This window comes from Cyprinodon variegatus, unplaced genomic scaffold (genome assembly GCF_000732505.1).
Source record: "Cyprinodon variegatus isolate N-32 unplaced genomic scaffold, C_variegatus-1.0 Scaffold223, whole genome shotgun sequence".
NCBI classification, from domain to species: domain Eukaryota; kingdom Metazoa; phylum Chordata; class Actinopteri; order Cyprinodontiformes; family Cyprinodontidae; genus Cyprinodon; species Cyprinodon variegatus.
Window position 1 is genome coordinate 745,077 of NW_015150676.1, and position 22,165 is coordinate 767,241.

The following is a 22,165-nucleotide window of genomic DNA, read 5'->3' on the forward strand; positions in this document are numbered from 1 at the left end:
AAAGGGAATGCCATCCTCCCCTCAACTAGAGTAGGCCTACTGGTTATACGGGACAAACTGAAATGTAGTTGGAATGTTAAAGACTGATGAGGGCAGATGGAACTGAGGGAATCACTGAACAAGAGTGGTCCCATGGACAGCAAAATCCCTCACAGTCCATGGGTAGAAAAAATGAAACAGTCAGCAAGAGAGAAAGTGGGAGAGCAGTAAGATCCCAGCAGTAACAAGAATAGAATCTCTGAGTAGAAATCTGCAGAGGTTTGCAGCGAATACCAAATGTCACCTGTGCAATCCCAGCTTCTGCTTCTCCCTCTTCAGAAAATTGGAAACAGACGTAAAAGAAAAAAGTCATCTGGATAATTTTAAGGTCAAAGAGGAAAAAAACAAACCTTTTAGTTGGAGTCAGAGCATAAAGCAAAGGAGTAATGAACAACAGGCCGATGCATTTATGATGTTTAGAGAAGCTCTTCTGTTCAGATGCGTACAGTTGGCAGACTGAAGGAGAAGTTTCAACTTCAAATAGTTCAGCTTTAAATAGTCCAAAAACATCAAAGTCCTTCCAAAACCACAAGTGCATGTTCTGTCATAATAAAAATAAAAACAACAGATAAAGAGAATTAGTGTGGAACCTTCTGGACTCACAGCCTGAAACTTTACTGCTCCTTCTACAGTTCCAGGGTAAAAATATGCGTCTAAAAATGTTTTATTTTTATGATTCTATAGAAAGAACCAATAATTCCAGGAAGTCTGTGACACCTTTAGCTCCTAACCCTAGAGGACGCAGCGAGCTAGCTGCTCCTATTTCAACTCAGTATTGCAGAGAAAGTATCTGTCTGCACATTATGGCCTTCACTGCATGGATGTGTTCTACTTGATGATTCCTGTTCTTTCTCAAGAAGCAAAAACATATTTAGAGTAGTTCTACACCTTGGCTTCTTCTCACCAGAGAGTTTGGGATATAACAAAGCCTACAGAGGTTTGCCCTAGTTTATCTTCAGATCCAGTCTGTCACAGAGCTGGTAAATAAGCAGCAGAGGGGACTGATATACTCATATGCATTGTGCTCTACTCACTGTACAGATCTAGGCTTGTCCTGTTTGCTGAGACACATGGAAATTTACTGGAATTCTGCCGTACCGCAGGGAAACCAGGGAAAACACGAGCTCACCGTTAACATCCGGACGCAGCTTTAACTTTCACTATCACTTCAGCAACCGTTAACATTTACAGCAATAAAAACAGAACAATTCTCATCTATCGCTTCAAACGACCAACAAAAAATGGGATCTTATTATCAAATCTTATTTTCATACAGCAGCTAAATGTGTGCTTGTTTACAGTTAGAGAGTTAAATATGTGCAGGTTGGACAAACACATAACCGTGGAGCTTTCGTGTTATTTTTCTATTTATTTCTTATTGAAAAGGATGAAAACAGTCATTTTTACACACAAAATCAGTTCTTTAGGTTTAACAATAATAAAAATTGATATTCATCAAACACTAAAAAGGGATGTTATTGTTTTTTTATTTTTATTTATTTGACCTTTATTTGTTTTTTCTTGTGGAAAATATGAACCAGTTTTTTTGTTGTTTTTTTTTTTATTAAGGATGAATAATGACATAATCACACCCAACACCCAAAGTATTTTTTTTATAAAATCACCTATTTTCTATCTAATCAAACAGAAACACAAAGTGGAACATTTAAAAGAGCATTTAAGCAAACTGTCTGAAGTCAGAACCTTAGTTTGTAATGAAATGATCCGTTTTCAGCCTCATTCTGGTGTCGTAGGACAGGCTGGTCGCTGGCGTCCATGAAAATCTTTGCAATTTATAAGAAGCATGATTTGTTTTATTACATTTGTAAGCAGAGTGATTTAGAAGCAGTTAAATCGAATTTCATACAGCAGCTAAATGTGTGCTTGTTTACAGTTGGAGAGTTAATATGTGCAGGTTGGACAAACACATAACTGTGGAATATTCGTTTTTGTATTTTTCCATTCATTTCTTAGTGAAAAAGGATGAAAACAGTCAGTTTTACACAGAAAATAAGTTCTACTTTAGGTGTTAAACATTAATTAAAAAAATATATTTAATCAAAACAAAAACAAAAGCCAGAAAAATGAATAAAAAAAAAAACAGAACCAAACTATAAATATCTGTTGAAATAAAACATGGTGGCTTTAACAGGGAGCTGCAAAATCTCTTTTAATTCTTAAAAAAAGAGCAAGTTTCTAGTCTTTTTTCCAATTCAATAAGGTCGAGACAGAGCACCAATAAGGTTATGAAATAAGTATTACGAAAAAAAATCATCTCTGAATGGGATTACAGATTAATTCCATTAATTCCAAATATTAAAACATTTTTCCCTCTGAGTTCTTTAAGAGAATGTCAACTTTTCTAATTTAAATATATCTAAAACACTGTGGTGATGTTATGTCCCGATGATGACCTTCATGTTCCCAAAGTGATCAGCATCCTGTCCATAGATGCCTTTCTATGCCATCGGTTAATCTGTTATCACTGTGAAAACAAAATGAAGAACAATATCTCTGCCACCCCCTGAATGTAAGAGAATAATCACTAAGCACTGATGTTAGAATTTAAAACAAGTTAGAACAAGTTTACAGAGTATAACTGTTAATATCACCAAGATAATAAATAAAAATCCGCTTTCTGTCCCAGTTTTTCTTCCCTACCTTCCAACAAAATACTAGGAATTTAGAACAAACGTATAAAAACATGGAGGTAAAAATGCGCTCTGTTAAAATGATAATCTAGTATTAATAATTTATGCTCCTCTTCTTTGTCAAACACTCATGTTTTCTCCGCAGCAAACAAAAGCAGAAATCAATAACTAATTACATTAAATGCCAAAATTCCCAGTTGCTGCTTTTTTTTATGGTTTAATGCTGTTGAATGTAGGACTAGTTGACCTGAGGAAGTTTGTCTGGTATTGAGAGCGAGTCTCTAAATAAAGCCTGAGCTCTGGATCAGTGCACAGCACAAGCTGAACATCTTTGTTTGGCTCCATGTTGTTTTTTTACCATGAACTCACGGCTTCTACATGAGTCCTAGTTATCTGTTAAAGAACAAACATGCCATTCATCTATTTATGCAGGTGATGCTGTTTTTTACTGTTCCTTTAAAAAAATCTTTTGACCATCACAGTAAAAACTGAAGTTAAAGTTTCTTTAAATTGAGGTAAAATGATCAGCCAAAGGAATAAAATGATTGCTTTTAAAATAAGAAAAACCTCCGCTATCTTTTATTTGAGGCGCATAATATCATCGTATTTTGGGGGTCGAAATATTTAATTAGCAAATGAGTTTACAGGAAAAGAAATATAGCTATTTAAAATAAGGTTTTTTATTTAATTGTTTATCAATATTTACAGTTTAACCTAAACTAATAATTGGGATGGATTTAAAAGTAAGAGCATAACTGATCTACAGTATTTATGCATGATCTATGTATATCTTTCTAGATATTGCCAAAATAAATCACATAGATACATCAGTAATAATGTGTTTGTTTTTTGGGGGGTTTAGGCTTAGGCTAACTAGTGTTTATAATGGAGGATCTGAACGGCAGTCAGGTCTGATGGAATCATTTCTCCTTTACTTTAAGCTCATATCTGGATGATCTTTCTGTCAAGCTAAATTATTTTAGGACTGATTCGTTTTTTTATATTTATATAAGCAGGTAAAATCTGGCTGAGATGAACATCAACCAAGAGGGATCTGGATGACGGTGGATACGCTTCTTTTTAACCCGTTAAGGTATGAAGATGATTTGGTGATTCTGTTCCAAAGAACCTTGAGTTGTGAGATGTGAAAGTACAAATGCTCCGTTCCTTTACTTCCTTACTAGAAATGTCTGCTATCTATACTATCTTAGAATAACTATTTTTAGACAACTTTTTACTTCTTCTAGTTAAATTTTTAAAAATAGACTGTAGTTTTTTCATTGAAGCTTATTTTCATTGTGGCCTGTTAGTATTTAAAACAATAAAAACCATCTAAATAATTTGCTTGTTCTTTGTCAAATACCAAAATAAATTATTTTTCAACATGATGCAAAGTTAAATGTGATAATGTTACAATTAGTAATAAAACTAAGAAAATGAAGTCTAAGGAAGTTTTCATCCAGAATTGTAGAAAAATGTTCCTTTAATAGGGTAGAGCAGTAAAGCTTCCGTCCTTAACATTTATTCCTGCATTACTTTGACTTTTATACTTTAAGTAGTTTTAAAAATAGTACATTTACACTTTTACTGGAGTAGAAAGCTGAAGTTGATTCTCTAACTTCTATAAAAGTGTTTCTAAGCAGCAGGATTTCTAGAAAAGAGTTAATAAAACAACCCGCTGGACTTTGTTTCCAAGTTTGAAGACGTTTTGTTTCCCATCCAGGAAGCTTTTTCAATTCAAAATGTCAGAATTAGGGTTGATTTCCAGGCTTTATAGAGAGGACCAAAAACAAGTCCCTGTTTTTGCTTAGAAAGTAGGATTTATATTTCTACTGGAGTTAAAAACCTGAATACTTTTGGCACCTCTGCTTTAGTGGATGTTAGCGGCACTGACATGGGTTTGTGTTGGTTCTGGTGACAAAAAACCAAGCAAACTAAAATGTTGGCATTTAAATTTAACTTAAGCTGCTGCTTGATGTTTGGGAAATAAGGTTTATTGGAGCTTCTGCCTTATAAAATAAATCTACTATTTTATTTCAAATTAAAAAGAGATGTTTACGTATTTCTTTATTTATTTGACCTTTATTTGTTTTTTCTTGTGGAAAATATGAACCAGTTTTTTTTTTTTAAATAAGGATAAATAATGACATAACCACACCCAACACACAAAGTATTTTTTTATAAAATCACCTATTTTCTATATAATCAAACAGAAACACAAAGTGGAACATTTAAAAGAGCATTTAAGGAAACTGCCTGAAGTCAGAATGTGAGTTTGTGATGAAATGATCCGTTTTCAGCCTCATTCTGGTGTCGTAGGACAGGCTGGTCGCTGGCGTCCATGAAAATCTTTGCAATTTATAAGAAGCATGATTTGTTTTATTACATTTGTAAGCAGAGTGATTTAGAAGCAGTTAAATCGAATTTCATACAGCAGCTAAATGTGTGCTTGTTTACAGTTGGAGAGTTAATATGTGCAGGTTGGACAAACAGATAACTGTGGAGCTTTAGTTTTTTTTAATTTTTCCAATTCATTTCTTATTGAAAAGGATGAAAACACAGTCAGTTTTACCCAGAAAATCTGTTCTACTTTAGGTTTAACATGAATAAAAAATTATATTTAATCAAAATAAAAACAAAAGCCAGAAAAATGAAAAAAAAAAAAAAAAGAACCAAACTATAAATATCTGTTGAAGTGAAACATGGTGGCTTTAACAGGGAGCTGAAGAATCTATTTACTTATTCTTAAAGAAGAGCAAGTTTCCAATTCAAGAAGGTCGAGACAGAGCACCAAGAAGGTTATTATAAAAAAATATTTTCTGAAACCCAAACCATTAATTCCAAATATTATTACATCTTTCCCCCTATGGATTCTTAAAGATAAAGTCAACCTTTCTAATTTAGATATATCTAAAACAATCTAAACCAGTCTTCTAGTGCTGGAAGGATTCTATTCAACCATTTAATCCTAACAAAATCTCCTATTCATTCTTCTTGTTTCTCTATAAATCAATGAATAAATGAAGATTAGAGCTGGAGTTCAGACATGTTGCTTTTAAAGTCTGTATTTTAACTGGCTGAGAGAAGAAGCCTATTAGGAGGCACTTTGGCTGCTTTTATTTGCAGAAAGCGTTCTCATTGGTCGCCTCCTTGTTTTAGTTACCAAGGGGTTTTGATGTGACGGTGTATGAGCGCCTTAAAGGCAAATCCGTGTTGAAATATCTCAAGCTAATGAACTTTTCATGGCAACACAGAGCAGCCAATAAGTAGTCAGGGCCGCGGTGAGATTACACTCCAGTCTGCTGACACCTCTTCCTGATAAAAATAGAAAACCAAATAAGCAAGGCAGGCCCATCACTGTTCCCACTTCGCTTATTACAAATCTTACAAAACACCACTTATGCAACAAACCATTTTACTTTGACATAAGTCCTAATGGGAAAACCAACCGACAGAAAAAAAAAGAAATAAAACCATCATGAAGTTCAGCTTTTAACATTTCAACTCATCCTCCAGTTCTCCCCTTAGTTTAACTTTTTTATAATTCGTGGTGCTTTTTTATATGAATAACTTGAAGAAAATCAAAGTGACGTCTATGTATAAAGCAGCGTCTACGTAGACCAGGTCAACCACCCAATGCCGCGTACCGGCAGATGCTCATTCCTCCACCCGTACAGGTCAGAAGCACAGGAGAACATCAACAATCAGCAGCTGGAATCAAAGCGCAAGGCGACTACTCTGTCCACTGAGCGCCACTGAAATGGTTGTTATTCAAAGTAGAAAAATAAACAATAAAAAAGCTGCTGCAGTGACTGAAGGTCTTACCAGATGTTGGGTTCTTGTTGTTCCTCAGGTTGTTCTGTTTGCTTCAAACCGTAATGAATCACAATCACCTGCAGGACAGGAAATAACAGAAAACACAGAGTTTGAGGTAAAGGTTTGGGAATTGAAATACATAAAAAAAAGAAATACCATTGTTTAGTTTTGTTTAGGATGGGGTGACAGTGAATATAACACAAGCAGAATCGATGTCTGGGTCTAGATGGCTTTAGAGACTTGGGAATATACTGTATCCCCCCCCCAGAAAATGAAATAAACAGGATGAAAGCTCTGAAGCTCAGATTCATATTTCTGCACCTGCTTTTTTTGCTGTTTATTGTTTCTGGCCTTCAGAAGCCGTCATCATTCCAAGCTCTCCCAAAATGAATGGTCATGGGAAACTCAGTGGGCAGTGGCCCAGCTCCATAGGGGGAAACGCGGCCCTGCCGGACCCCCCAGGGGTGGGCACTGTCTCTCTGTCTCATTCTGTTCCACCGCGTCATGTTTGAAGCAGCTAGGCTAATCACCCTGAAAAGCTACTGTATGCACCGCTGAGGTAACCGATTCTTAGAAACGTGATATATAAAGAGGTAACTTGGTGGATTTCTCCTCCATTTTTTATCATTTGGACACAAAGGTTAAAGCTGTTAACAGAATTTGCTTTGAAACAATGAGATCAGTTTCACATTGAAATGCATTAGTTTCCCAGGAATGGTAAACGTTTTCATCTGAAACATAAAATCAGTTAAAGATATAAAGTGTTTATTGAATAAATTCTCTATTCGCACATCCTTTCATTACTGGGACAGAGCATCAAGCAGGTCAATGTAAGAGTTCCCCCACTTTGACCCCCCACAAAGTTAGCTAATGTCTCTCTGACAAATGTCATTTCATGCCACGGCCTCCCTCCACTCAGCCATTTTGTGTCACAACAGTCCACCCCTGTGGTTGTGCAGCTTTTCCCTGGTCTAGTATTATTCCACGGCGTCCGCTCACACCGCAGGGGGCACATTGTGTCATGGTCACTGAATGTGGCTTGGGGCATTGAACCCCTATGGCTTAGAAATGTCTGCTGTCCAACCCTATCCCATGCCTTTGTCTCTCGCATTGCATCCAAAGAGGAGAAGAAGCCGCTGAACGATGAATCCTCTATCTGTCTTCCTAAAAGTTATTTTCCTTTTTCTGCAAATGCGTGTGGATGTAAGTATATCTCAGGGTTAAGAAGTGTTTGTTTCCATGCCATCCTATTCCCACTCGAACCACTGATAGGATCTATTTTGACAGTTTTACATTAATAATCAGTCCACCTGGTTTTTCAGATGGTAAAATGTTTGCATGTTTAAAGATTAACAAAGATAATTACTATTATTTTTGTTTTTGACATTTCCGTCCCCAAGTGGCTCAACAAGAGTGCTCCTAAATCTCCCAAACGGCCCCTCCAGCATCCACTGCTCCTTTCCTTTAGTTCTCCAACATGTCCTCTATAATGAACCCGGCCATCATTGGCATGAGCGGCTTACTAATTCAGGGCTGTTAATGACTTTTTAGACCAAGTTTATTACTTAGTGATGAGTTTTTTATTTTACAAACAGGGTCAGTTTTTTTTGTCCTTGCTGATATTTTTTTTAACAGTTATTCTATTGTATTTTTTTTCTTACAGATGTATCTGCCATAGAACCAATACAATAAACAACATCAACAAACGCCCTCTCTGGCACATATCTGCATAGATTCCTTTGGAGATACAGAAGATAAAAGTCCATTGCTGAGTCTACCTTGTTTAACCTTTTGGTCCGACATAAATGTTTTTCTTTAGCTGACTTCTTCCTCCTCAACTACGGAAGAGGATTAGGGCCATCGGAAAAAAAAAAAATAAAAAATGTGTACTGATTTTAAAATTTTATTTCAGTTTAGTTTGGGAAAAAAGTCAGAATTCTGATTTTTTTCTCAGAATTCTGACTTTGATCTCAAAAATCTGACTTTTTTCTCAGAATTCAGACTTTTTTATTGTCAGAAATCAGTCAGAATTCTGAAAAAAAGTGAGAATTCTGAGATTAAAGTCAGAATTCTGAGAAAAAAGTCAGAAATCTGCTTACATCTGCTTACAAATATTTTCAAATAATTCACTTTTCCCCTTTTGGAGAGATGTTATGTGTTCCACAGGTAAATTCTTCAGCATTTGCCTGATCCATTCTTTGATACTTGGTCCGTATTTTTTCCAGAATAGTGCTATAAGTCTTTTATCTTGTAGTAGACAAATATCAATCAATAATTGTTTATATTTTATAAACAAAGTATTTTTTTTCGATACAATCCTAAAATTAGGAAAACCGGATCCAGTGCAACATTCTTTGAGACAAGATGTTCTGCAGTATTTTTTATTGCTCTCCAAAAGTTTCGAATTTCCCTTCATTCCCAGATAACAATGGTCTTGGCGGATAATTTTAAAATATATTTTGGATTTTCTAATCTTACAGGGTCAAAATTATACATGAAGGCTCAGATATAAACAAACATTTTGGCAGAAAAAGCAATGAATTCCAGTGGCTTTCAACACATCTCTGGAATAACTCAAGTTGATCCAAACGTGCTGGTTTCCCATCACAAAGAGATATTAAAGGAAAAATCAATGAATGATCATCTTTTAAAGGAGCTTTGGCTTGGATAAAAGCTTTTGGCAAGTTATGCTTATCCTTTCCAGAAGTAGTTTTCATGCATATCTGAGAACATTACAAACCATTAATGAGGACCATGCCAGGTCCCAAGAAAGAGTAGGTCTGAGGAACCCAGAGTGAACCAAAGCAGACCTGGTAGGGTTTAGGATTGTAGAGGGGAAGCATTGTTTGGGTCCATCAGTGGTACAGCTCTGCTGTTTAGTGTGGCTTTAGCTCCAGGTTGTTCTGAGTGAAGCAGTGGATCAACCAGTTTAACTCCTGTCTATCACAATCCTTCTCTTCTCTATGGAAATAAATGCCTGTATTAAAAACAGACAAATCAAGAGTTAACTTAGCTTATTCTGCTAAAAAAAAATAAAATAAAAATCATGTATTGACATTATCAGAATTAGATTTTTAAAATAATTTACTGCTCAGTAATGTTTTAACACAGACAAGGAATTATTTTGGTTTTAGGTGCTAAACACAGGCGAGCAAACACATTATTAGCATAAATATATATGGGAATTAAAAACATTAGAATAAACCAATGCCAGCTGTTTAAAATGCCGTTTATAAAAAGTAGAAAAGGAAAGAAATGATAAACTGGATCAGATATTAAAGATATGGAGATTGTTTTTCTCCAGTGCCATTAGAAGACCTCAGTCATGTTGATGTGGCGAGTAGCAGGTGGGAAGAAACGGTTTTGTGGTGAAATGTTCTGGTTCTGAAGGAACACAGCCTTCTGCCAGCGAGGATAGTCTTATATAAGTTTGGTCTGTCCACTTTTTTTTTAAAGTATATATTAAAAAAAAGGATTATTTTTGCAAGTAAAGAAATTACTTTGAGCTTGTTTACAATTTCACATATAAGCTTAAAAGAAATTCTATAAAATCCTTAAAAAAGGAACTTTTTTGCCCAAATAATAAACATTTCTTTTATCTGTGTTTCTTTTTTATGATCAGAAATTTGTTTTCTTTCTAAAATGTTGCGTTTTTGTGTTGGCTGGGGCACGGTTGCGTGAAGGACAGTGTAAATAAGGTCTTTCCTGGGTTTCTTCTGTCATTTAGCAGATTGTTTCTGCAGTGGCATGTCAGGTTTTAAGGTTGTTTTTGTGTTTCCCTGTCATGTACAGTTTTTTTCCTTCTTTTCATATATATATATATATTTTTTCCCGCACTGAACCGTATCATTCAGGTCTTCATCCTCATTCCTCAGACCAGGACAGCAAATTCAGCAAAATATCCTAAAGGAGGTCTCTATTTCTGAAATACATCACAAGAAACAAGGCTTGGATAAAAACCTGCAAATATGCTAGCAAAGAAAAACATGAAAAAATAAAATAAATCAGTCTTTTAATGTGATAGATAACAGAAAGTCAGTCAGTCTCGACATTTCAGACATTTAAAATAACAAAAATAAACAATAAAAAAAAAACAATTTTCTTTTATTTAACCCATCCCACACAAGGAAACATAATCTACACAATTTATGATGATAAATTAATTAAACCGGTTTCTAATAGAGAGGCTATTACATTACATTTCTCTTAAAAAAGTGTTGTTTTTTTTATACACAACATGTTAACATCCAGCCCAACTATGAAGTGTAGACTGTGTCCCTGTTTACAGATCAGTTAGTGGTAAAAAATAATAACACCAAGGGTCCCAGTTTGCATCATATGAAAAATTGTGAACAAAATTCATATTTTTCTACGTCTTTTTGTAAATAACAATAATAATACGTGCAGGGTTTATGCAGGAGTAAGTAACTTTAATTTAATGCTTTTTAATGCTCTTTATATCCTCTTAGAAATGATTTTATGCCATAAACCTCTACCCATGACCCATTTCCTGAATTCTCGTTTTCCAGATACTTGTGTTGAAATGAGCATTTTCTACTTTCTAGCTTTTTCTCCTTTTTTTCTGAACAAAGGGCTTTATGATCAACCGGAAGCAGTTCTGCACAAATAAATCGCAATATAATATCAAAATTGTTTTTATAAACTTTTTTTTTTTTTTTAAAGAATGCATTTTAAAGGTACAATAATCACATTTAATAACTGTTAATGCCAATTAAGGCCTTAATTTAAAAAATAATAATTTAATTACTTTTAATGATTTTTAAAGCAACCTTGACGTAGCCATTCTGCTGGTATAGAGAAAGTATCTTTACATTAGATTAAGATATTACTTGCAGTAATGTAGCGCTTATAGTTTGAAAAACATTACTTTCTTATAATGTTGGTTTTAAAACATTTACTCTGAAGGATTATTCCAGCTTCTATTTCTTCAGCTCTACACTATTGAAACACAAAGCTCTAACTCTTAACTAACAATATTAGACGATCTCACATTACTGCTGTTTTTAATGGTCAGATATCTATTCATTTTAGAATTGAATATAAAATCCAGAGTTCCATGGTCCAGCTCCTTCCTACATCCCTGACTTATTAAAGGCACACACTCCACCTGGCATCCTCTGATCCTCCAACCCAAATCTATTCCTAGTCTGAAGGAAGAGATATAAATCTTGCTCTTTTTTTAAGCGTGTTGCAGTATGAGGAACTTGGTTTCTCATGGTTATTATGTTCTGTTTACAGTCTGAACTTTTTTTAAAATAACCTCTTATTTAAAGCTTACCTTGGGATCTCAGTGTTATTGTATTTATATTATTTAATTTCCTCTTTTTTCTTTTCAATCTTGCTTTACTGTTTATCATTTCTATGTGAAGGCCTTTATAATCTTGTTTATAATGGAAAGGTGCTGTATTAAAGTGTAACTAGTTGCTAGAATTCAACATTCTTATCATATAGGATGCTGCAATACAGGACATAATAGGGAAAGGCTCCCACTCAGAGGACACTACATGTCTAGGTGTGAATTAGGCAGAAAGCTTAGAGAAAAAAATAACTTTTAGCTGCTAAGTGGAAACAATACAGTAAAATCGATTGAAAAAAAGGCGAGATTGGCTTCCTGTTATCTCAACTCCATGATTTGTTTTGTTCTTCAGCGCTCAGTGTCATTTCTAACCTGACATTGTTGTGTAACTTAGTTGGCACAGGTGGCAGTTAAAACAGTTAAAGAGAACGATGTCCTTACTGTCAAATAATATGACCTTTACTTCATTTCATTTAAAATAAGTTTAAATCCAGGGGAGGCATAGTAGACATACTGTGTTGGGGACAGGGTGATGTTAGAGCTGGATTATTATAGGGAAGAGAAATTGATAAAATATGAGCAGGGAGCAGATATTTATGAGCAGGACTCAGAGCAGCTTTGGCACAATGGAGGAAAATGTTCTCTTCCAATAAGAAGTTTGTAAAATGTCATCCCACTTTCCCACACAAAATGTGCCTATGGGAAGGCACTGAAGCCCCACTGACCTGTGGAGTAATGTGTCAGTGTATGAATACTGGAGTGTTAGGGCTGCTCAGTGATGCAGTGGGAAGCACTGCTGCCAGGCAGCAAGAAGGTTCTGGGTTTGATTTCTGGCCCGGGGTCTTTCTGCATGGAGTTTGCATGTTCTCCCAGTGCATGTGTGTGTTCTCTCCGGGTACTCCTGCTTCCTCCCTCAGTCAAAAAAGTCTCCTTAGGTGTGTGTGAATGATTATTTGTCCTGTTTGTCTCTGTCTTGCCCTGCGATGGACCGGAGACCTGTCCAGGATGGACCCCGCCTCCCACCCACAGACAGCTGGAGATAGGCACCAGCAGTAGATGGATGGATGTTTGACTGATGGGTGTAATGGTTAGTAAATGTGAATTTGGAATGAAAAGGAAATTGAGAAAAGAAGTTCAGTCACAAACAAGGCTAACCTTTAACCTTTAAAGAAATGATCTCTTCTCAGACAACAGGAGAGGTCAAGCTTATGTCCATTAAACCATTATACATGTGGCCAAAAGTACACTTCATGAAACACAACAGGATATTCATTGTATCCAATACTTTGTACACAATGTGCATTTAATGTGATAGAAAACAAAAAGTCAGTCAGTCTCGAAATTTCAGACATTTAAAATAACAAAAATAAACAATAAAAAACCCTATTTTCTTTTATTTAACCCATTCAACTTAAGGGAATAGAGTTTACACAATTTATGATATTAATCAATTAAAGCAGTCAATGTGCCTTTAAGTTTGTTGCTGATAGAAAATGGCACAGCTGGGATCACAGGAAGAAACATTTTAATAATGTAAAATAATAATGATTTGCTTTCCTAAAATTTTAATAATAAGGATGGATTAAAATGAATAAATAGTGGAAAGGATTGGATCACAACACTACTATTTATCCTATTATTTAGCACTTCTTATCAGTAGAAACCGGTCAGTAAGATTCAGATAATTTAAAATCCAAGCCTATCAGGGGATTTATAATCTCTGACAAAACTGTTTGGCAACAACAGAGAATGGAAGCAATATAACATGTAAAATATAAAGTTTTTGTAGACATGTAATTGGTAAAGTAAATTTAAAGTGCAATAAAGTTATTTGAAGTCAGTGATAAAGAAGACGGCTGTTGTGGATAATAGTCAGTGTGAATGTATAGCAGCATGTCAACATTGTGGTTCAGTCTGGGTAGGTCTGTATTCCAAATAGAACGATAGTTTATACATGTAATAACTTTACATTTGGATTGGTACCAGGTGTTTAGGTTAGAGAGACATGGGAGAACCACAGGAGATCCTCCATCGTTCTTTCTTTCTTTCTTTCTTTCTTTCTTTCTTTCTTTCTTTCTTTCTTTCTTTCTTTCTTTCTTTCTTTCTTTCTTTCTTTCTTTCTTTCTAAGCAAATGGCTTTTTTAAATTGAACTGACCAATGTTTGAGTCCAACTTGAGTCTGCCCAGGAGGAGGATCATTTACATTAATGTGAGTTATTCAACAAATGGCTGGTGTGGGCAGGAATCACTGCTCTTTTATTGGCACTGCACAGGGTCTCCCTTGACAACGGTTTTATTACATATTACATACCGCTGGTAATGAAATGGACTGTCTGATAACAATGTGTTTGCATGTTATAGTGGGTGAGGAGGATATAAACATCCATTTTGCTGCCTTTTGTAGCCTTATTGCCAATTATTTCTACGTGGGGTGTTTTTCTTTGTTAAAGAAAGAGCTCCCATCTGCATGTCTCACGCCAAAGCAAACAGAACAGACGACATGTTTTTGAGACATTCACCGGAGCTGAGCCAAAATCTCTAACAAGAAGACATGGAAAGCTAACAGCTAATATGTCAGTTTATTCCTCTTAGCGAGTGTTAAGGGGAGGTTAGACATCAGGATATCAGCTTGGTTTTAGTTAACAAGGGAGTAGGAGGGTGTCATGACTTCAATATGCTTTGGTCTCCAAAGGCCTGACTTTGCCTTCACTTAATTTTCCTCCCACTCTGTATTTCTTGCTGAGATCTATATGGTTCTTTTTTGAGGTCTGTACAGGTCTGGAAAGAAACTCACTCAAATTACTGTAGTGTTTTGGTGTTTTGGGCCAAACAGAATTCAAACTAAAAAGAAAATCAGGAATGTTATTGATTTTATGAGGCAGACACCCTGTCTACTTTTAAGACTACAATTTAAGCTTTCCTTTGGTAGAGCTTATAGTTAGAGAGACTCAAGTTTTCCTGAACTATCTCTAAACTGATGCTGCTATAGGCTTAGGCTGCTGGAGGATACCAGGAGACATTTTCATCACTCTGCTTATTTTACTTTCCGCCGCTTTCTCTTATCATTGTAGCGTTATCTAGCCTGGTTCTGTTTGGTTGTTACAACATGCTGTAGAGATTTATTAAGTGGGCTCTTGCTTTTAACAACTTCAATTACAGATGTTAGCTTTGGGCCTTTTTTTTTCAGTGCCTAGACCTGTTTCTCTACTAGACATAGCTCAAGGCGGGTCTGTTTAACTATTTCTTTCCTTGACGGAGCCCCTATGATAACCAGTTTACTGTTTTATATATATAGTATGCTGTCTGATATGAAATGACTGATTGAAATTTTAGACACTAATGTCTATGCTGATATTAACAGTGTATATTGGTGTAGGAGGATACAGTGTTGCTCTGCTCTTGCCCTCCAATTTCAGCTGTTCTCCCTCCCCCCAAGACTGCACACAAAGTAATCAACTCACCAACTTTGTGTCTTTCTCTGATAAGTCTATCCTGATGGAAGGATCACATTGGGAAGATTCCTTAATGGAATGCCACAAGCCAAGAACCAGAATATGCATGCTGATCAAGTTTAAGAGGACATGGTGGCTAATTTAAAAAAAAACACCCTTCTGCAACATTTCTTTCTGAGTTTATAGGGAACTTTAGGGTGCCAGAGAATTAAATAGTTTAGCATTCCGGAACAAACGGGTTAGCATCTCTGCTGCAGGCCTGACATGCTAGGTTGCTAAACAATGGAGACGATGCAGTCATTAACGAAAGGAGATCAGCAGAGGTTTGGTAAAGTTACGGAAAGAATTTTCAGCTAAACTTTTAGTCTTTTTAATGTTTGATTTTTTTTTTTTTTTGAAGATCATTTTATGTGTCTACTGATGTGTAAGACAAGCTAACAAATTGACCCGCATAATAAACCATGCTAACAAGTTTTGAACTGTTGCTTATAAATCTAAAACAAACTGTGGCTGATCATCCTCTGCCAAGAGCGGAAATCGTTTCGCTTATCAGGATTATATTTCCTCCAGCTAACAAGATGTGATGCAAAACCTTCTTTCATTTCTACCAAAACTAATCCTTAAATTATATCCAAAGAAAATATTTCATTGCATACTGTTCATTTTAAGATAAAGACCCAGATGAAAAGGTACACAGAACTTTGAATATCTTCTTCTTGTTTCTATCTATTTGAATATTTTAACAATTTTGTTCACATATTTTTTATATTTAGGTCCAGATTGCCATGGCATTATAAGAAAATTATGAAGGTTTTCTGTGCGGTTATTTATATCAGACCCCTTTGAATTTAAATCTACTTTGACCCCTGAGAAGCAGGAACCAAGGCGTAAATTGTTAGAAATAAAACCAAAATTGGTAAAATAGAAAGAAGAATGTTTTTATTCTTNATATATATATATATATATATATATATATATATATATATATATATATATATACATATATCCTTCGTCATCTTTACCGTGTACAGGCTGCAGCCATTTCCTGAATTCTCGTTTTCCAGCTACTTGTGTTAATAATGAGCATTTTCCTATTCTCTAGCTTTTTCTCTGCCTCGAGCTTCTTTTCTGAACAAAGGGCTTTATGATCAACCGGAAGCAGTTCTGCACAAATAATTCGCGATATAATATCGAAATTGTTTTTATAAACTTTTATTTTTTAAAGAATGCATTTTAAATGTACAATAATCACATTTAATGAATGTTAATGCCAATTAAGACCTTAATTTAAAAATTAATAATTTAATTACTTTTAATGATTTTTAATGACCTGTGGAAACCTTGACGTAGCCATTCTGCTGGTATAGAGAAAGTATCTTTACATTAGATTAAGATATTACTTGCAGTAATGTAGCGCTTATAGTTTGAAAAACATTACTTTCTTATAATGTTGGTTTTAAAACATTTACTCCGAAGGATTATTCCAGCTTCTATTTCTTCAGCTCTACACTATTGAAACACAAAGCTCTAACTCTTAACTAACAATATTAGACGATCTCACATTACTGCTGTTTTTAATGGTCAGATATCTATTCATTTTAGAATTGTATATAAAATCCAGAGTTCCATGGTCCAGCTCCTTCCTACATCCCTGACTTATTAAAGGCACACACTCCACCTGGCATCCTCTGATCCTCCAACCCAAATCTATTCCTAGTCTGAAGGAAGAGATATAAATCTTGCTCTTTTTTTAAGCGTGTTGCAGTATGAGGAACTTGGTTTCTCATGGTTATTATGTTCTGTTTACAGTCTGAACTTTTTTTAAAATAACCTCTTATTTAAAGCTTACCTTGGGATCTCAGTGTTATTGTATTTATATTATTTAATTTCCTCTTTTTTCTTTTCAATCTTGCTTTACTGTTTATCATTTCTATGTGAAGGCCTTTATAATCTTGTTTATAATGGAAAGGTGCTGTATTAAAGTGTAACTAGTTGCTAGAATTCAACATTCTTATCATATAGGATGCTGCAAAACAGGACATAATAGGGAAAGGCTCCCACTCAGAGGACACTACATGTCTAGGTGTGAATTAGGCAGAAAGCTTAGAGAAAAAAATAACTTTTAGCTGCTAAGTGGAAACAATACAGTAAAATCGATTGAAAAAAAGGCGAGATTGGCTTCCTGTTATCTCAACTCCATGATTTGTTTTGTTCTTCAGCGCTCAGTGTCATTTCTAACCTGACATTGTTGTGTAACTTAGTTGGCACAGGTGGCAGTTAAAACAGTTAAAGAGAACGATGTCCTTACTGTCAAATAATATGACCTTTACTTCATTTCATTTAAAATAAGTTTAAATCCAGGGGAGGCATAGTAGACATACTGTGTTGGGGACAGGGTGATGTTAGAGCTGGATTATTATAGGGAAGAGAAATTGATAAAATATGAGCAGGGAGCAGATATTTATGAGCAGGACTCAGAGCAGCTTTGGCACAATGGAGGAAAATGTTCTCTTCCAATAAGAAGTTTGTCAAATGTCATCCCACTTTCCCACACAAAATGTGCCTATGGGAAGGCACTGAAGCCCCACTGACCTGTGGAGTAATGTGTCAGTGTATGAATACTGGAGTGTTAGGGCTGCTCAGTGATGCAGTGGGTAGCACTGCTGCCAGGCAGCAAGAAGGTTCTGGGTTTGATTTCTGGCCCGGGGTCTTTCTGCATGGAGTTTGCATGTTCTCCCAGTGCATGTGTGTGTTCTCTCCGGGTACTCCTGCTTCCTCCCTCAGTCAAAAAAGTCTCCTTAGGTGTGTGTGAATGATTATTTGTCCTGTTTGTCTCTGTCTTGCCCTGCGATGGACCGGAGACCTGTCCAGGATGGACCCCGCCTCCCACCCACAGACAGCTGGAGATAGGCACCAGCAGTAGATGGATGGATGTTTGACTGATGGGTGTAATGGTTAGTAAATGTGAATTTGGAATGAAAAGGAAATTGAGAAAAGAAGTTCAGTCACAAACAAGGCTAACCTTTAACCTTTAAAGAAATGATCTCTTCTCAGACAACAGGAGAGGTCAAGCTTATGTCCATTAAACCATTATACATGTGGCCAAAAGTACACTTCATGAAACACAACAGGATATTCATTGTATCCAATACTTTGTACACAATGTGCATTTAATGTGATAGAAAACAAAAAGTCAGTCAGTCTCGAAATTTCAGACATTTAAAATAACAAAAATAAACAATAAAAAACCCTATTTTCTTTTATTTAACCCATTCAACTTAAGGGAATAGAGTTTACACAATTTATGATATTAATCAATTAAAGCAGTCAATGTGCCTTTAAGTTTGTTGCTGATAGAAAATGGCACAGCTGGGATCACAGGAAGAAACATTTTAATAATGTAAAATAATAATGATTTGCTTTCCTAAAATTTTAATAATAAGGATGGATTAAAATGAATAAATAGTGGAAAGGATTGGATCACAACACTACTATTTATCCTATTATTTAGCACTTCTTATCAGTAGAAACCGGTCAGTAAGATTCAGATAATTTAAAATCCAAGCCTATCAGGGGATTTATAATCTCTGACAAAACTGTTTGGCAACAACAGAGAATGGAAGCAATATAACATGTAAAATATAAAGTTTTTGTAGACATGTAATTGGTAAAGTAAATTTAAAGTGCAATAAAGTTATTTGAAGTCAGTGATAAAGAAGACGGCTGTTGTGGATAATAGTCAGTGTGAATGTATAGCAGCATGTCAACATTGTGGTTCAGTCTGGGTAGGTCTGTATTCCAAATAGAACGATAGTTTATACATGTAATAACTTTACATTTGGATTGGTACCAGGTGTTTAGGTTAGAGAGACATGGGAGAACCACAGGAGATCCTCCATCGTTCTTTCTTTCTTTCTTTCTTTCTTTCTTTCTTTCTTTCTTTCTTTCTTTCTTTCTTTCTTTCTTTCTTTCTTTCTTTCTTTCTTTCTTTCTAAGCAAATGGCTTTTTTAAATTGAACTGACCAATGTTTGAGTCCAACTTGAGTCTGCCCAGGAGGAGGATCATTTACATTAATGTGAGTTATTCAACAAATGGCTGGTGTGGGCAGGAATCACTGCTCTTTTATTGGCACTGCACAGGGTCTCCCTTGACAACGGTTTTATTACATATTACATACCGCTGGTAATGAAATGGACTGTCTGATAACAATGTGTTTGCATGTTATAGTGGGTGAGGAGGATATAAACATCCATTTTGCTGCCTTTTGTAGCCTTATTGCCAATTATTTCTACGTGGGGTGTTTTTCTTTGTTAAAGAAAGAGCTCCCATCTGCATGTCTCACGCCAAAGCAAACAGAACAGACGACATGTTTTTGAGACATTCACCGGAGCTGAGCCAAAATCTCTAACAAGAAGACATGGAAAGCTAACAGCTAATATGTCAGTTTATTCCTCTTAGCGAGTGTTAAGGGGAGGTTAGACATCAGGATATCAGCTTGGTTTTAGTTAACAAGGGAGTAGGAGGGTGTCATGACTTCAATATGCTTTGGTCTCCAAAGGCCTGACTTTGCCTTCACTTAATTTTCCTCCCACTCTGTATTTCTTGCTGAGATCTATATGGTTCTTTTTTGAGGTCTGTACAGGTCTGGAAAGAAACTCACTCAAATTACTGTAGTGTTTTGGTGTTTTGGGCCAAACAGAATTCAAACTAAAAAGAAAATCAGGAATGTTATTGATTTTATGAGGCAGACACCCTGTCTACTTTTAAGACTACACTTTAAGCTTTCCTTTGGTAGAGCTTATAGTTAGAGTGACTCAAGTTTTCCTGAACTATCTCTAAACTGATGCTGCTATAGGCTTAGGCTGCTGGAGGATACCAGGAGACATTTTCATCACTCTGCTTATTTTACTTTCCGCCGCTTTCTCTTATCATTGTAGCGTTATCTAGCCTGGTTCTGTTTGGTTGTTACAACATGCTGTAGAGATTTATTAAGTGGGCTCTTGCTTTTAACAACTTCAATTACAGATGTTAGCTTTGGGCCTTTTTTTTTCAGTGCCTAGACCTGTTTCTCTACTAGACATAGCTCAAGGCGGGTCTGTTTAACTATTTCTTTCCTTGACGGAGCCCCTATGATAACCAGTTTACTGTTTTATATATATAGTATGCTGTCTGATATGAAATGACTGATTGAAATTTTAGACACTAATGTCTATGCTGATATTAACAGTGTATATTGGTGTAGGAGGATACAGTGTTGCTCTGCTCTTGCCCTCCAATTTCAGCTGTTCTCCCTCCCCCCAAGACTGCACACAAAGTAATCAACTCACCAACTTTGTGTCTTTCTCTGATAAGTCTATCCTGATGGAAGGATCACATTGGGAAGATTCCTTAATGGAATGCCACAAGCCAAGAACCAGAATATGCATGCTGATCAAGTTTAAGAGGACATGGTGGCTAATTTAAAAAAAAACACCCTTCTGCAACATTTCTTTCTGAGTTTATAGGGAACTTTAGGGTGCCAGAGAATTAAATAGTTTAGCATTCCGGAACAAACGGGTTAGCATCTCTGCTGCAGGCCTGACATGCTAGGTTGCTAAACAATGGAGACGATGCAGTCATTAACGAAAGGAGATCAGCAGAGGTTTGGTAAAGTTACGGAAAGAATTTTCAGCTAAACTTTTAGTCTTTTTAATGTTTGATTTTTTTTTTTTTTTGAAGATCATTTTATGTGTCTACTGATGTGTAAGACAAGCTAACAAATTGACCCGCATAATAAACCATGCTAACAAGTTTTGAACTGTTGCTTATAAATCTAAAACAAACTGTGGCTGATCATCCTCTGCCAAGAGCGGAAATCGTTTCGCTTATCAGGATTTTATTTCCTCCAGCTAACAAGATGTGATGCAAAACCTTCTTTCATTTGTACCAAAACTAATCCTTAAATTATATCCAAAGAAAATATTTCATTGCATACTGTTCATTTTAAGATAAAGACCCAGATGAAAAGGTACACAGAACTTTGAATATCTTCTTCTTGTTTCTATCTATTTGAATATTTTAACAATTTTGTTCACATATTTTTTATATTTAGGTCCAGATTGCCATGGCATTATAAGAAAATTATGAAGGTTTTCTGTGCGGTTATTTATATCAGACCCCTTTGAATTTAAATCTACTTTGACCCCTGAGAAGCAGGAATCAAGGCGTAAATTGTTAGAAATAAAACCAAAATTGGTAAAATAGAAAGAAGAATGTTTTTATTCTTGGCTTTTTTTTGGAGCAATGAAGATGTTATTGATCTGTGTGTAATGCATAATTCATAGCAGATCAGTATTTGCTTTGATGGAAACCTTGTATGTCTAAAACCTTGTCTGCTATATTAACCAATATGATGTATTGAACTAGATCTGCTATTTTCACGACTTCTGTGAGACTCTTTTTTTTTTATTTTTATAAATGAGTGGATTCATTCATAAAAAAGTTAATTTAAATTTTAGAAATCAGCTTCCCATCAGCAATGAGTTACTGCATGGCAGCATTGTATCTCCAGCTACTGTAGTATCTAGGCTAGAGCTGTCAGTCTGGTAAAGAATCTGGTTGTTATTCGAAATTGTAAAGGTTAACTTTTTTATAAATTAAAACATAAAACTGATTAAAACTAGGCAAAAACCTCTGAGTTTTAGTCGACTAAAACTGACTGAAATTATCACATATAATAATGACTAAAATGCGACTAAAAATAAGAATAAGACTAAATCTAAGATGTCTTTTGTATCTCTGCTTCTTTTTCTATGTCTGCTTCTGTCTCCTTGAACCCCAGTCAGCCTCAGCAGATGGCCGCTCACACTGAGCCTGGTCCTGCTGGAGGTTTCTTCCTGTTCAAAGGGAG

The 22,165-nt window shown here is 35.5% G+C and overlaps 1 long non-coding RNA gene across 1 annotated transcript in view; it reads left to right on the top strand.

The window, feature by feature from the left end:
- The window catches only part of LOC107088587, a 41,781-nt gene that overhangs the window by 13,628 nt on the left and 5,988 nt on the right, over positions 1-22,165 (top strand). The window contains exon 2 of the long non-coding RNA XR_001481383.1: positions 3,704-3,783. This is a non-coding gene — a long non-coding RNA (uncharacterized LOC107088587). The remainder of the gene's footprint in view (positions 1-3,703; positions 3,784-22,165) is intronic.